Source organism: Schistocerca cancellata, chromosome 7 (assembly GCF_023864275.1).
Source record: "Schistocerca cancellata isolate TAMUIC-IGC-003103 chromosome 7, iqSchCanc2.1, whole genome shotgun sequence".
Taxonomy (NCBI): Eukaryota; Metazoa; Arthropoda; class Insecta; order Orthoptera; family Acrididae; genus Schistocerca; species Schistocerca cancellata.
The window spans coordinates 65,115,855-65,129,604 of NC_064632.1; the positions used below are offsets into that span (position 1 = coordinate 65,115,855).

General features: G+C 43.8%; 1 protein-coding gene across 1 annotated transcript in view; it reads right to left on the reverse strand.

Moving 5' to 3' along the window:
* The window catches only part of LOC126091958 (uncharacterized), a 349,369-nt gene extending 342,160 nt beyond the window's left edge, over nucleotides 1-7,209 (reverse strand). The window contains exon 1 of the mRNA XM_049907299.1: nucleotides 7,090-7,209. The gene's annotated coding sequence lies outside the window, so the exon portion shown is untranslated. The remainder of the gene's footprint in view (nucleotides 1-7,089) is intronic.
* Between the last annotated feature and the right edge of the window lie 6,541 nt (nucleotides 7,210-13,750).

Genomic DNA, 13,750 nt, shown 5'->3' on the forward strand with positions numbered 1-13,750 from the left:
AAATCACACATATCTATGCCCGAGGCAGGTAAAAGGTTCCTTTTACCAGCACACACCCTTAATCCTTCCCCAGCTTCGCGTCCAGCTTGACTATTGATTTACGTAGACATCACGCTATTAACAGGCCCTCTTCCACTAGCAAAAAGCTTTATTTGTAGTATCTAAACAGCTGATAGTTATTTTCGTGTGGTGTGTTCGAAACAGTGTCCATCATTCGTCGACTATCCCTCACTACTTTCAAAAAATGTTCTTTTAACACAGAAAAATAGTGCATAAAATCTACCAGTAAAATTCTCTTCTGCTGGGGTCTGTGTGCATTCCAGAGCTGTCATTTGTACTGAGGTGATTCACGTGAAAAGGTTTCCGACGTGATTATGACCGCACGACAGGAACTGACTGACTTTGAACGCAGAGTGGTAGTTGAGACTAGACACATGGGACATTCCATTTCGGAAATCGTTAGGGAATTCAATAATCCGAGATCCACAGCTTAAAGAGAGTGCCGAGAATACCCAGTTCAGGTATTAGCTCTCACTACGGACAACGCAATGGTCGACTGCCTTCACTTAACGACCGAGAACAGCGGCGTTTGCGTAGAGTTGTCTGTGCTAAGAGACAAGCAACACAGCGTGAAATAGCACCAGAAACCATCGCGGGACGTATGACGAACGTATCCCTTAGGACAGCGCAACACGGTTGTGGCTCCATAATGGTGCGGGCTGTGTTTACGTGGAATGGTCCGGGTCCTCTGGTCCATCTGAACCCATCATTTTCTGGAAATGGTTGTGTTCGGGTACTTGGAGACCATTTGCAGCTATTCGTGGACTTCATGTTCCCAAACAACGATGGAATTTTTATGGATGACAATGCGCCATGTTGCCAGACCACAATTGTTCGCCATTCGTACGAAGAACACACTGGATAATTCGAGCGAATGATATGGCCATCCAGATCGCCCATCATGAATCCTGTCAAACATAATCGGGGGTCAGTCCGTGCACAAAAACCAACCCCTGCAACACCTTAGCACAGGGGCGGGCAAACGTTGCACGCGGCTCATGAGCGCACAGCGCTGCACGTGTGCTGCTCGCGTGGCGTGCAATCGTCGACTGGGGCAGTGGCGACAGCCGGCAGGTTGCGGCAGTGTAGTACAAGGCTAAGCCGCGGACGTTGATGCGTAGCGACCACTACGTAGTCAACGTTGTATTTCAAGAACCGGAAAATGCAGAGTGAAACAAGGAAACGGAGAAGTGGAGATTTGCTATGTTTTAAAAAGTAATGGGAGAATCATTTTTTCTTTGTGCAAAAACGTGAAAATTCAAAATGTTTAATATGTGGCAGTATTCTCGCTGGTCAGCGGAAGTTTAGTATTGAAGGCCATTATAACAAATTTCACAAGGACGAGTACAATTTATTGTCGGATTCTGAGCGGATGGGGAAATTGACTGAGCTTCAGAAGAGCGATCTGACGATACTAGATGAATCTGTCGTAGTTGCTGTGGCCACGAGAGATCTGCGACTTCCTTTCGTCATGTCTCTCATGTAACTGATTTAACATTTTATGGAGCATCGTTTTCAATTTTTCAGGACGACAACAATAATAGCCCAGCGGTACGAGCTTAATATAGCGAGAGCTGGAAAACCATTTGCTGAATTAGTAAGTGTCGGTTAAGAGCAAACATCAGTGATGAAAATTTAAGTAACTGCTTGCGTTTGTCTGTATGTAAAAATTTTGTTCCACTCCACCTGTGATAATTAAATAAAACGTATCGTAGGTAATAGGTACTCTTTCAAAAGACGACATCTTTCAAGCACTCCTACTGACCTTATTTTGTTCCACCCCACCTGTGATAATTAAATAAAACGTATCTTAGGTAATAGGTACTCTTTCAAACCACGATATCTTTCAAGCACTACTACTACTAAACTTATTCCTACATACAATAAAGCAAGCTAGCAAACAAAACGCATTGCAGAGGAAGGAGCGGACAGAAGGTATGGTGGGGAGGGGAGATAAGCGGGTGGCCAGCTTGCCCCTGTGTGCACGCAGAACACCTGTTAACTGCACGCGTGCAAGTGCACCGCACGCGTGCAGGATTCCTGCCCGCCCCTGCCTTAGCAGTTACGGACGACTGTAGGGGCAGCACGGCTCGGTATTTCTGCCGGGAACTTCCGGTGACCTGAGTCCTTGTCACGAAGCGTTGCTGCACTACGCTGGGCAAAAGAAGGTCCGACGCGATATTAGGAGGTATCGCAAGACTTTTGTCACCTGAGTGTACAGCAGCTGTAGTTTGTCGTGACTTGGGCTGTGCAGCTCGTTGATACGTGACCGGAGGTAGAGAACACCAGTTACCCATATTCAAGTCGCATACGTGATCTACATCTACATCTACGTGATTACTCTGCTATTCACAATAAAGTGCCTGGCAGAGGGTTCAATGAACCATCTTCATGCTCTCTCTCTATCGTTCCACTCTCGAACGGCACCCGGGAAAAACGGGCAACTTAAATTTTTCCGTGCGAGCCCTGATTTCTCTTATTTTATCGTGATGATCATTTCTCCCTATAAAGGTGGGTGCCAACACAATGTGTTCCCAACCGGAGGAGAAAACTGGTGATTGAAATTTCATGAGAAGATCCCGTCGCAACAAAAAACGTCTTTGTTTTAATGATTGCCACTCCAATTCACGTATCATGTCTGTGACACTATCTCCCCTATTTCGCGATAATACAAAACGAGCTGCCCTTCTTTGTACTTTTTCGATGTCATCCGTCAGTCCCACCTGATACGGATCCCACACCGCACAGCAGTACTCCAGAATAGGGCGGACAAGCGTAGTGTAAGTAGTCTCTTTGGTGGACCTGTTGCACCTTCTAAGTTCAAAAATGGTTCAAATGGCTCTGAGCACTATGGGACTCAATTGCTGTGGTCATAAGTCCCCTAGAACTTAGAACTACTTAAACCTAACTAAGCTAAGGACGTCACACACATCCATGCCCGAGGCAGGATTCGAACCTGCGACCGTAGCGGTCGTGCGGTTCCAGACTGTAGCGCCTTTAACCGCTCGGTCACTCCGGCCGGCTGCACCTTCTAAGTGTTCTGCCAATTAATCGCAGTCTTTGGTTTGCTCTATCCACAATATTATCTATGTGATCGTTTTAATTTAGGTTATTTGTAATTGTAATCCCTAAGTATTTAGTTGAATTTACAGCCCTCAGATTTGTGTGACTTATCGCGTAATCGAAATTTAGTGGATTTCTTTTAGTACGCATGTGAATAACTTCACACTTTTCTTTATTCAGGGTTACTTGCCACTTCTCGCACCATACAGATATCTTATCTAAATCATTTTGCAAATAGATTTGATCATCTGATGACTTTACAAGACGGTAAATGATAGCATCATCTGCAAACAATCTAAGACGGCTACTCAGATTGTCTCCTATGTCATAAATATAGATCAGGAACAATAGAGGGCCTATAACACTTCCTTGGGAAACGCCGGATATTACTTCTGTTTTACTCGATCACTTTCCGTCTATTACTACGCACTGTGACCTTTCTGACAGGAAATCACGAGTCCAGTCGCACAACTGAGGCGATACTCCATAGGCTCGCTGTTGGTTAGAAGGCGCTTGTGAGGAACGGTGTCGAAAGCCTTCTGGAAATCTAAAAATATGGAATCAATTTGACATCCTCTGTCGATAGCACTTATTACTTCATGAGATAAAGAGCTAGTTGTGTTTCACAAGAACGATATTTTCTGAATCCATGCTGATTATGTGTCAATAAATCGTTTTCTTCGAGGTACTTCATAATGTTCGAATACAGTATATTTTCCAAAACCCTACTGCAAATCGACGTTAGTGATATGGGCCTGTCTTGTCGATCAGGAATACCCTAAATGTGTCCGATAAGGATTTTATCCATCAAATTATGAGACTAGGAAATCAAGTGAAATTTATCGACATCTTGCTGATTAGTAATAATATGCTTAGCTTCCACGATACCTTGAGTAGGAACCACAATTTAAGCTTCGTAAAATGAAATATTTTTTATCTTTATTATAATCATTAGTGCTGTTGTGTTCGTAATGACTTTTCATGTGTAAACTAGTTTTTACTTTCAATTTCTCTTTTAAAAATGCTAGATGCGCTATTACGCGTTTGGTAATCGCGTGTGATTGGCACAGAGGACTAAAAATAATAAATAAGAAAAAATTTAAAAAAGGAAGAACTAGATGCACGTAGTAATATTATGTAATTTAAATGAAAACAAATGCTGGGGGCCGGCCGGAGTGGCCGAGCGGTTCTAGTCGCTTCAGTCTAGAACCGCGCGACCGCTACGGTCGCAGGTTCGAATCCTGCCTCGGGCATGGATGTGAGTGATGTCCTTAGGTTAGTTAGGTTTAAGTAGTTCTAAGTTCTAGGGGACTGATGACCTCAGATGTTAAGTGCCATAGCGCTCAGAGCCATTTGAACCATTTGAACTGCTGGGGATGGGTACCCCACTGCAGTTTGAAAACAAATAAAAATGGATTTCAACACGGTGGCTGATACCTATACCAAAGCAATTTTTTATATCGTTGAGATTCGAATGATGTACGTCACAATATCCTTCGTTTATGGACACAGTGAAAGGTGGCAACCCCCTCACTATGCGAAAAGCGCAACAGAATTTAAGTCTACGGCGTCAATGTCGTTTGCGCAATATGCTCCTCACGCAAAGATACCGTACAGAAGTACCTGGAACTAAACACCATACATTGGTGCACAGTCTGTGGCACATCAAAGTCATTTCTCCCATTAAAGGCAAATTCTTATTATGATTATTCATTGTACCACCAAGATAGCAGAATGACAAAACATTAGCCTGATACAAAAATTGGCAGGTACGCATTGATGCACCTAAATGTAAGGTTTTGAACTTCTCGAGAGAGAAACATGTCGTCACCCTTGAGTACTCTTTGGACTGTAGTGAAGTCAGTCACGAGATACAAATACCTGGGAGTGACGATATCAAGGGGTTTGAATTGAGACGGTTACATAGGTTTTTTTTTGTATTTTCATTTGTATTGTTATGTGGTGCGGCGGAGATTACGGAAAAAAACTGCACAATCTATCGACCGGATAGAAAAGACAAAGGCATGTTTGCCCAACTGTAGAGTCTGACAGAAAGGCCGATATATTTCAGTAACGCTCGAAGAAAAATGTCCAGCATAACGCGGAAATACACTTAATTAAGTCAAGACTCGATTTTCTCAGTGAACTCTAAGAACGTTCTTCTACATATTATCACTTTGATGAGGGTCGTGAAGATAAAGTTGGCTCCTAAAGACGAGTACACCGTCACTATCCCCACGCTCCATATCGTGTAAATGGAACGTGAGTAAATAGTCCAACGTGATAGTGCAGGGAGCACATTCAACACGTACTTTACAGCTCTTTACAGAACACGGATGTACAGGGTGTTTCAAAAAGGACCGGTATATTTGAAACGGCAATAAAAACTAAACGAGCAGCGATAGAAATACACCGTTTGTTGCAATATGCTTGGGACAACAGTACATTTTCAGGCAGACAAACTTTCGAAATTACAGTAGTTACAATTTTCAACAACAGATGGCGCTGCGGTCTGGGAAACTCTATAGTACGATATTTTCCACATATCCACCATGCGTAGCAATAATATGGCGTAGTCTCTGAATGAAATTACCCGAAACCTTTGACAACGTGTCTGGCGGAATGGCTCCACATGCAGATGAGATGTACTGCTTCAGCTGTTCAATTGTTTCTGGATTCTGGCGGTACACCTGGTCTTTCAAGTGTCTCCACAGAAAGAAGTCACAGGGGTTCATGTCTGGCGAATAGGGAGGCCAATCCACGCCGCCTCCAGTATGTTTCGGATAGCCCAAAGCAATCACACGATCATCGAAATATTCATTCAGGAAATTAAAGACGTCGACCATGCGATGTGGCCGGGCACCATCTTGGATAAACCACGAGGTGTTCGCAGTGTCGTCTAAGGCAGTTTGTACCGCCACAAATTCACGAAGAATGTCCAGATAGCGTGATGCAGTAATCGTTTCGGATCTGAAAAATGGGCCAATGATTCCTTTGGAAGAAATGGCGGCCCAGACCAGTACTTTTTGAGGATGCAGGGACGATGGGACTGCAGCATGGGGCTTTTCGGTTCCCCATATGCGCCAGTTCTGTCTATTGACGAAGCCGTCCAGGTAAAAATAAGCTTCGTCAGTAAACCAAATGCTGCCCACATGCATATCGCCGTCATCAATCCTGTGCACTATATCGTTAGCGAATGTCTCTCGTGCAGCAATGGTAGCGGCGCTGAGGGTTTGCCGCGTTTGAATTTTGTATGGATAGAGGTGTAAACTCTGGGGCACGAGACGATACGTGGACGTTGGCGTCATTTGGACCGCAGCTGCAACACGGCGAACGGAAACCCGAGGCCGCTGTCGGATCACCTGCTGCACTAGCTGCGCGTTGCCCTCTGTGGTTGCCATACGCGGTCGCCCTACCTTTCCAGCACGTTCATCTGTCACGTTCCCAGTCCGTTGAAATTTTTCAAACAGATCCTTTATTGTATCGCTTTTCGGTCCTTTGGTTACATTAAACCTCCGTTGAAAACTTCGTCTTGTTGCAACAACACTGTGTTCTAGGCGGTGGAATTCCAACACCAGAAAAATCCTCTGTTCTAAGGAATAAACCATGTTGTCTACAGCACACTTGCACGTTGTGAACAGCACACGCTTACAGCAGAAAGACGACGTACAGAATGGCGCACCCACAGACTGCGTTGTCTTCTATATCTTTCACATCACTTGCAGCGCCATCTGTTGTTGAAAATTGTAACTACTGTAATTTCGAAAGTTTGTCCGCCTGAAAATGTACTGTTGTCCCAAGCATATTGCAACAAACGGTGTATTTCTATCGCTGCTCGTTTAGTTTTTATTGCCGTTTCAAATATACCGGTCATTTTTGAAACACCCTGTAGATGATGATGCAGATGTGAAGGCTGAGTAGAAAGCGTCAACAGCTGGAGTGATAAACTACGTGCTCGTTGCGTACCTCGAGAACACGAGAACGCAGTCTGCAGCAAATCCCAGCATGGTGCGCTCGTCGCGAACATCCACAATGAACTGAAGGGACGCTGCGAAGAGAATTAGGCCGGACTGCGAACGAACGGCACTTGAGCCCAGATAAGGGCGTCGCAGATAACGCACACTTGGCCGAGAGCGCACCAGCAGCGGTCGTTGTCACAATATGTAGATGTTAGCGCAGCAACTGCGCACGTCGCCACAAGACGTGCTGTTCCCATCTTGGGAGCTACGCAGCATCGGAATCGAGATAATCAGAAACGATATTGCAACAGGCGGGTACATTCACATTTTCAGACAAAGAGCTAATGCGGATTTCATAGTTTTCTAAGTGTCATCTCCAGCTAGGTTGACGATCCGTTGCATTGGCAGTACCGGACACGCTCCCATTGTGCATCTACATCTACATCTATACCCTGCAAACACTGTGAAGTGCGTGGCAAAGGGTATATCCCACTTCCATTCACGTATAGAGCACGGGAAAAATGATTGTCTAAATCAGGGCTTAACAACTGGCCGGTTTTGAGCGCGAGTACTCGCGTCTACTCAGGCACGTGCTGGCGAGCAGGTGCAAGGTCGCGGAGTAGGGAAGGAGGGGAGGGAGGGGAAATGGGCGCGCACGTTTGCATAGGGCCGCAGCATGCCTATTGAATTCGCACCGACTGTGTAACGTTTAAAGTACTACGATCAGCTCTAATAGTCACTTCGCTGGTTAAGAATCATGTCAAGTCGCCGTTGTGTAACCCCAACCATGCTTTCGCAGTTCAACCCCCATTGGGAGGAATTGTATCTGTTTACAGAAAAAGATGGTGTTGCAAAATGTTTAGTATGTCACAAAACGCTGAATTCTTTTAGGAAATTTAATTTGCAGCGACATTATATGTCGTACCACGCGAAAGACTACGGAAGTGGAAAATGTGATGGACCAGATCGTGCACAGGAAGTTATTAAACTTAAAAGGAAGCTATCTGAAGAAGATCTGGACGACGAAGAAAAATCAACTGAGGCAGCTCTCAGAGTGAGTTACAAAATTGCTTTGCTTTTAGCAAAATCCCTGCGCCCCTTCACTGATGGCGATTTAATAAAAGAATGTTTGGTAGCTGCAGCGGAACATTTATGTCCATCTCAAGTTGAACAGTTTCTGATTGTGCCATTATCTAACATGACCATTATGCGTCGCATACAGGACATGGCAGACGACGTCCAGAGCCAGCTTGCAAATATCTGTAAAGATTTTATGGCGTATTCTCTAGCTTTGGACGAAAGTGTTGATATCACTGGAACAGACAGCTTGCCATATTTATTAGAGGTGTTAATAGAGATCTTCAGGTGAGGGAGGAGCTCCTCGAGGTAGTAGTCACGAAGAACACTGCAACTGGACGTGATATTTTAAGTAGTGTTGAAGAAAGTGTTGAAAATATAGGATTGTCGTGGAATTCTTTAGTTTCAGTGTCTACAGACGGTGCACCAGCGATGACAGGGAAAAAATTAGGTTTCGTTGCGCTGTTGAAGGAGAAAATGCAAAAACTGACCGTGCCGAATAAAATAAGGGGCGTTCACTGTGTGATCCACCAGGAAAACTTTTGTGCAAAGAGTATCACTCTAAAAAATGTGATGAGTGTTGTTCGTACAACCAATTATATAAGGAAGCATGGGCTACAACACAGACAATTTAAAAGCTTTCTTGAGGATGTAGAAAACCAGTATGGTAGGCTGCCAGCGAGGTCCGCTGGCTTAGTCGTGGCGAATTATTAAATCGATTTTTCTGCCTATTAGATGAGATAAATATGTTCATGGAAATAAATAACATGTGTATTCCTGAATTGAAAGAGCCTTCATGGAAATGTGATCTCGCGTTCTTAGCAGATTTAACTAGCCATCTGAATGCTTTGAACATTTCACTACAAGGTAAAGATCTGCTAATTACTCATTTCATAGATCGAATACGAGCTTTTAAAATGAAATTGACACTTTGGGTGAGTCAGCTGGAAACAGGAAATCTAGCTCATGTTCCTGAATTACCATCCATGCAAGATGTTCACAAAAACTGTGAACGCTATTCACTTAGTTTAGTTGCCCTTAAGGAAGAATTTGATCAACTCTTTCAAGATCTGACAGCACTAGACAGTGATTTTGATCTGTTCTCCTCTCCATATTCAGCGAATATTGAAGAGATTCATCCTGAGCTGCAACTAGAAATTATTGACCTGCAGTGTGACAGAGAAACGGAGACAAATTCCAGAACAAGAAAAACATTGGAATTCTACAGACACTTCCCTCAGCATAGATTTCCTCGTTTGCACAAACTGGCGCCTACAATAATATCAATGTTCGGTTCCACGTATGTTTGTGAACAACTGTTCTCTGCAATGAAGTGTAACAAGACGCGCCTGAGAAACGCATTTTCTGATCGAAATTTAAACTGCACGCTGCGCCTACAATGCACAAGAACAATTACTCCGAACATAAACGCAATTGTAAAGGGCAAAAAGTACAAGATAACCGAGAATCCCACACTTCAGTGACACCTTTTATTGTGTAACAGTTCACAAATTAATACGAATGTAGAGGCATACACTAAGCTAATAAAATTATTTGGCACGTGTACATTCTCCTTTATTTGTTTCATTTGTCGCAGTATAATTCGTGAGTGATATCCCTGTAGGTGGCCGCGGATTTACATTGACTGGCGGCAGCTGTTGTGTGCCTCACATGACTCTCCCCACTCTCCGCTCTGGTCCGGTAGTGGGGGTAGCGTGCTCGCGCTGCTCCGTGCTCGCGCCTTGCTGCTCACAGCTTGCTCCGCGAGCACGTATGTTGTGAAGCCCTGGTCTAAATGAATGTCGTGATTAATCTCATCTTATCCTCACGATCGCTATGGGAGCGGTATGTAGGGGGTTGTAGTATACTCGTCATTTCAAGCCAAGTCGTGAAATTTTATTAGTAAACTTTCTCGGGATAGTTTCCGTCTATCAACAAGAGCCTGCCAGTACAGCTTCTTCAACATCTCAGAGACACGCTCTCGCGGTTCAAACAAACCTGGCACCATTCGTGCTGTCCTCTGTATACGTTCAACATGCCCTGTTTGGTACGGGTCCCACACACTTGAGCGATATTATGGGATGGATCGCACGAGTGATGTGCAAGCAATCTCCTTTGTGGACTGACAGCATTTGTCTAGTATTCTGCTGTCCTTCTCTGTATACGTTCAACATGCCCTGTTTGGTACGGGTCCCACACACTTGAGCGATATTATGGGATGGGTCGCACGAGTGATGTGTAAGCAATCTCCTTTGTGGACTGACAGCATTTGTCTAGTATTCTGCCAATAAACGGTACCTGCTTTACCCACGATTGAGCCTGTATGATCGTTCCACGCCATGTTACTGCTAAGTGCAACACGCAATTATTTGCATGAGTTTACCGATTTCAGCTATGACTCACTAACCTTATATTTATAGGATACTATTTTTTTCATATTGTGAAGTGCACAATTTTAAAGTTTTGAACATCTAAAGCAAGCTGCCAATTCTTGTACCACTTTGAAATCTTAACAAGGCCTCATTGAATATTTATACAACTTCGTTCAAACTGTAATTCGCAGTAGATAATTGCATCATCTGCGAAAAGTCTGAGGTTACTATTAATATTGTCTGCATGGTCATTAGTATATTACATGAACAGCAAGGGGCTCGACATACTTCCATGTGGTACACCTGAAGTCACTTCTACATCTGTCGATGACGCCTCATCCAAGATAACATTCTGAATCCTCCCTACCAAAAAATCTTCAGTCCAGTCACAAATTTCGTCTGATGCCCATTTGATCTTACTTTTGATAATAAGCTCAAGTGTGGTACTGAGTCAAATACTTTCCGGAAAGCGAGAAATATTGTATCTACTTAACTACATTGACACATGGGTTTCAGGATGTCATGTGAGAAAGGTGCGTGTTAGGTTTCACATGATCGATGCTCTGCTACTATACAAACTATTCAATGTGTTGATAGTAGAATATTTCTAAATATCTCCTTTCTGGGAGTCTACACAGGGTATATAACAGAAAATTACCCACATTCTTCTAGGAGATATTACTGTTCAAAATCAGAAAAACGTCCTATAAACATATGACTGGAAACAAATACTTGTTGAGGTATGGGGAATTTTACTTGTATCGAGAAGAGTTTGTACTACATGGTGTAGACTGTTTTCCTATTGACATCCATTGATCACTTCTTATTGAGTGTGTTTGCCTCTGTGTTTAGTCCTTTGGCTGTGATGCTGTTGTCAGATGTAGAACTTGCAACTGTCACCTACAATTACTAAAACGAACTCCTCGTCCAGGTCGCGAAGGGCCAAGGAATGTCTACCAACCGCTTTGTCATCTTCTGCCTTGCGGTGTCATGCGAATGCAGTATGAGGGACACGTGGTCAGCACACCGCTGTTACAGCCGTGATGCAGACTTTCTAGATCGAGGAGCCGCTAGTTTTCGGTCTAGTAGCTCCTCGGTTGGCACCAGGAGGCGGAGTGTACCCTGAGCCCTGAGGCAGTCCTCCCACCAAGGAAAAATGCTTGGCAGTCCCGGGAATGGAACGGGGTTCCCCATATGGCAGCCATCTGTTATGACCATTGAAAGGTGGCTACACTGAGTCACAGCGCCAGAGATTGCGCCAGAGAGTATTATTTAGCCGCCTCCACAGGCAGTAGTTGTTCAGAAGCGGTGGTAGGCTGTTCTTGTCGAGAGGCGGTGGTAGAGAGTGCTCGTGGAGATGTTGCAGTAGCGTGTCGTTGTTGAGAATATCCCATGGAGAGTGCTTGTTCAGATGTTGTCATATTGCTGTGATGGACTAGTGTGTACTTTTCGTCAATATATATATGAAGGTAAAAAAATTCCTTTTTTTTATTATTTCAAAGTCTTAAACAATAATGCCTCTTGGTAACAGGTTCAGTCAACAAGCATCTGGCTCGTGTTCTTGTATTAGACTGTATTTGTGGTTTCTATGTGCAATTATAGTATTTCTGTTATTTTTAATTACTTCAATATAAATGGTGTTTAAAATATCTGGTCTTATTGAGGAAGAACCGTGCCAGATGTGTACGCTGTATCACACTTCCACACACAGAACAGCTACACTTGTGTTTTGTTGTTTCCTAGGTTTTATAGTTGCTGAGGACTTAATTAATTATTTGTGTTAACGGAAGTTTACTTTCATTGTTTGTTGTTATTTTATGCAGTCAGATTGCGTACTAATACTACTCAGGGCCAACCGGTTACGAGGCTGCGTAACCGGACAGACAGTAAAAATATTTGCATAATAAAAAAATAATTAAGCCCCCATGCACCATTCAGCTACGGAGGTGGACAATTTCATGTACAGGAACTGGACGAAAGTACGGAAACCCCCAAAACGCACCAGATTACCATGCCTAATGCTGTGTAGGAAACCTGTTGGCATTCGGCCTTGCCGAGTGGGTACACGGGTTCCCGTGAGATCACCGAAGTTAAGCGCTGACGGGCGTGGCCGGCCCTTGGATGGGTGACCATCCAGCTGCGATGCGCTGTTGTCATTTTCCGGCGTCCACTCAGCCTCGTGATGCCAATTGAGGAGCTACTCGACCGAATAGTAGCGGCTCCGGTCAAAGAAAACCATCATAACGACTGGGACAGCGGTGTGCTGACCACACGCCCCTCCTATCTGCATCCTCACCTGAGGATGACACGGCGGTCGGATGGTACCGATGGGCCACTTGTGGCCTGAAGAATGGTTAAGTACTGGTCCTGTATGGTTTTCGAGTGAGTCTCATTCCATTCTTTCTACAAAATAGTGGCAAGTTCAGGTGACGACGATGGAGGTGGACAGCAATAACACGCCCTTATCTTCAAAGTAGTCCACAGAGAACCGCTAATATTGATATTGGGCGACTGAGGTGGCCAGAGGAGATGCGATAATTCGTGCTCGTGCTATCAAAACCAGTCCCGGACGGTGCAAGCTGTGTGAACTGGGGGCCTGTCGCTTTGGAACACAGCTTCACCATTGGGGAACGAACAGTGTACTATAGAATGGACCAGACCACTCAAAATGGTCATATGATGTTGGTGAAATGCGGCCTTGCAGAGTAATCATGGCGTTTATTAGATCTCTTAAAATATAATGTAACTATTTATTTAGAGGAAACACTCTCCTAGTAAATTTGTTTGTCCTTTGATTTATCGTGATCTGTTACTGATTTTTAGTGAAGTTAGTTTTTACGTTTAGCTTTCAAAAAAATACAAAAGAGATACAATAAGCAAAATAATGAATTTCGTAGGTAGCCAATTGCGTATTATATCTGGTTTTATCGAGCGCCAGGCTCCCTACAAATTACTGTAAATGCAATAGCGTAGTATTACTCAGCTCCAGTTCACTGATCTGAAATTATTACTATCACAGAAAATAGACAAGTTTTAATAAAATTATTTCACTGGGTTCCTTTAATTAATCTCACTGAATATTCTTACATAATTTCTTCCGCGCCGGCTATCAGACATTATGCTGTGAAAAAATATTTTTAAATGTACCGCGTAATGGCGGCTAATTGTTAACAGTCAGTGATCACTGTTACTCGCTCCGCAGCAGCTGGAAACATGCTA